Consider the following 3623-nt stretch of genomic DNA (forward strand, 5'->3'; position numbering starts at 1 on the left):
GGAGGGGGTGGGTGCCAGGCGTGCGGTGCGGAGAGAGAGCGAGAGACTATCTGGGGGAGGGACAGTGCAGCGCCCGCCCAGCGCAGCGCTGAGCACGGGAGAGAACCACACCAGACCAGCCCAGGCAGCAGCAAGAAGAAGCTGGCAGCGGCGGCAGATTAGGGGTTAGGGGGCGCAAATTACTTGCTTTGCCCCGGGTTAGGGGCGCAAATTACTTGCCTTGCCCCAGATGCTGACAACCCACGCTACACCACTGCTTGGCAAGACTGTGGAGACACCAGAGGAATCGTAGCATGTGCCAGTGTTGGTGGTGATCTTTAATCCACATGGAAGAGGATTTCTAAGTCACGTGCAAAGGGGAAAAGGAACAGACTCCACACCCAGGGTGGAGCCCAGGGAGGGGTGGGCAAACTGGTCCATTTCAGTTCTCATTTTTCCAAGCTGAATTTCATTTCTGCACATTTCCACATCAGTTTTCAAAACCAAAAACAAAAATTCACATAAGAACGTGAGCCTGCTGGATCAGGCCAGTGACCTATCTAGTCTGGCATCCTGTTCTCACAGTGGTCCACCAGATACCTGTGAGAAACCCATAAGCAAGAACTGGACACAAGAGGACTTTCCCCCCTCCTGTGGTTTCCAGCAGAGCCGTAACAGCTGCACATTTTTGTTTGCAATTTTGCTCTATTTCTGCAAAGCACTTTCTCCTAATATAATGCACTTCTATGTGCGATTGATCCCAGTATTTGCATATTGGTAAGCGTTACGTGGCTAGAGAACTGAATTGCGGTATTCAGGGAAGCGCAAATTCCAAAGGATGGCTCTTGGGGGTTGTACTCCAAAACATTTAGAGGGTTGGGAAAAGCTGGTTTCTGGGACAGCCCAAGACCTTTTGGGGCCTGCGGAAAAAGTTTGCTGACCCCTGGTAAACGGTGTTTCCGTGCGCTCTGGTTTCCGTCACGGTGTCCCGTTGCGCCAGAAGTGGTTTAGTCATGCTGACCACATGACACGGAAAGCTGTCTGTGGACAAACGCCGGCTCCCTGGGCCTAAAAGCAAAGTGAGCACTGCAACCCCAAACAGTGATATCTCGGGTTAAGAACTTAATTCGTTCCAGAGGTCCGTTCTTAACCTGAAACTGTTCTTAACCTGAGGTACCACTTTAGCTAATGGGACCTCCCACTGCCGCCGCACGATTTCTGTTCTCATCCTGAAGCAAAGTTCTTAACCCGAGGTACTATTTCTGGGTTAGCGGAGTCCGTAACCTGAAGCGTCTGTAACCTGAGGTACCACTGTAGTGGCCTTTGACTGGACTTACCTTGAGATCCACCAGATGGCAGCATAGGTTCAAGGAACCGGGTCCTGACGCTGGGTCAGCAGTTTTGTTTTCCGCCTTTGTGGTTTTCTGCACATGCTACGGAACTGGTGCTGCACAATCAGAGGCAACAGGAAGGCAAGACAAGCCACGTGATTCTTTTGGGGCTGCTCATTCTTGCACTTGAAGCACAGCCTCCAAAAGCCCAGGAGTTTTCTGAGCAACTCAGATTTGCCCCAGAAGTGGAATGAAAGCCACTGCTCTGCTTCCCATTGGCTTGTTCGTTTTTCTCGGGAGCAGGGAACCCTTTTCCGTCTGGGGGGTACATTCTCTTCCCAGCAGCCTCCCAGGAGCCACATGCTGGGGTGGGCGGGGCCATGGGCAAAAGTGGGCGGAGCAATGAATGCAAGTTTTTCTGTTTTGGTTTGTAAGCACACAGCATTCTCTATCCTGCACCCAGGGAAAAGAGGCACATTACCAGAGTTCAATGACAAACCTAGTCAAACCTAGACAGCATCTTAAAAAGCAGAGACATGACCTTGCCAACAAAGGTCCGTATAGTTAAAGCTATGGTTTTCCCAGTAGTGATGTATGGAAGTGAGAGCTGGACCACAAAGAAGGCTGATCGCTGAAGAATTGATGCTTTTGAATTCTGGTGCTGGAAGAGATTCTTGAGAGTCCCATGGACTGCAAGAAGATCAAACCTATCCATTCTGAAGGAAATCAGCCCTGAGTGCTCACTGGAAGGACAGATCCTGAAGCTGAGACTCCCAAGACTTTGGCCACCTCATGAGAAGAGAAGACTCCCTGGAAAAGACCCTGATGTTGAGAAAGATGGAGGGCACAAGGAGAAGGGGACGACAGAGGACGAGATGGTTGGACAGTGTTCTCGAAGCTACAAACATGAGCTTGACCAAACTGCAGGAGGCAGTGGAAGACAGGAGTGCCTGGCGTGCTCTGGTCCATGGGGTCACGAAGAGTCGGACACGACTAAACGACTAAACAACAACAACAACCAGAGTTCAAGAACACATTCCCATCAGGTGAACACACTTGAGGAGGCTGTGATGTAGGCAGAATGAGGGACATGGTGTGCAAAGGGGGGGACTGGAGAGGGCAGCAGGGTGGGAAGAATCATGGGGGCCAGATGGAGAGGTGTGGAGGGCCGCATACTCCCTTCCCCTGTTTAATATGCTGATAACACAGATTTTGCCAGCTGATTCATATAATTTTATAATTAATCTAAAGGTCAGAGAAAATCTGGAGAGGATCAGACATTTGCTTGCAAATCTTAAGGTCAACCATGCATGTAATATTCTCTTCTGCAAACTGCATAAGATCATATAAAGTGGTGAGCGGAGCATGGAATGACAAATATAATTTCGGTACCGTGTTATGCTTAATGCAACTTGGCTCAAAAGGGCAACATAAGTCACTAGGTTTCACTACCTCTGCCTCTGGAACTCAGTCATGGGACATTTTCGCTCCTTACAATATGCTTTCGGTAAATGACCGAAATCTCATCCAGCATTTAAAATGCCAAAACCAAGGCTTGCGAGGCGATAATTTTAGGCATTCGCAGAGAGCATTGTCACTTCTGGTGTTAAGGGGTAAATGATGATAGACATATGCAAAAACTGCTGCCTCTTGGGTTCTTCCAGGTGTCCCAGATCTTCACTGGTGAAATGGGTGTAATCCCTTAACAGCTGCCACACACAGTTCTGGCAAGGATGGAAGAGCAGCTGATGACTGGATCCAGCTCCCTGCGGTTCTATAGTTCTGTAGATATAATATATGGTGCATCCAGCCTCAGTTCTCCATCTGGAAAATGGAACTTCTGTGGGCATTTCAAGGACTGGAGGCCCCCTCATTAAGCATGGTTTTGCCTTTCCCACTGCTACAATTCAGATACAAAACCCTTCCGCTTCTCCCCCTGCAGGAATAACTTTCATGGATGAGGCGTCACAGTCTACAGGAAGTTTGTAGTATCACCTGTGAGGCAGTTTGCAGTGACAGCTGGGAAGGTCAAAGGACCCCTGACCATTAGGTCCAGTCGTGGCCAGCTCTGGGGTTGCAACGCTTATCTCACTTTACTGGCTGACGGAGCCAGCATACAGCTTCCAGGTCATGTGGCCAGCATGACTAAGCCATTTCTGCACGGAAACACCATTTACCTTCCCGCTGGAGTGGTACCTATTTATCTCCACCCCCATCATTCTGCCCGGATACTGAGGTCCAGCTGTGAGGGTCTTCTGGCGGTTCCCTCATTGCAATAATCCAAGTTACAGGGAAGCAGGTAGAGGGCCTTCT

This window comes from Podarcis bocagei, assembly GCF_964188305.1.
Source record: "Podarcis bocagei genome assembly, chromosome: 5".
NCBI classification, from domain to species: domain Eukaryota; kingdom Metazoa; phylum Chordata; class Lepidosauria; order Squamata; family Lacertidae; genus Podarcis; species Podarcis bocagei.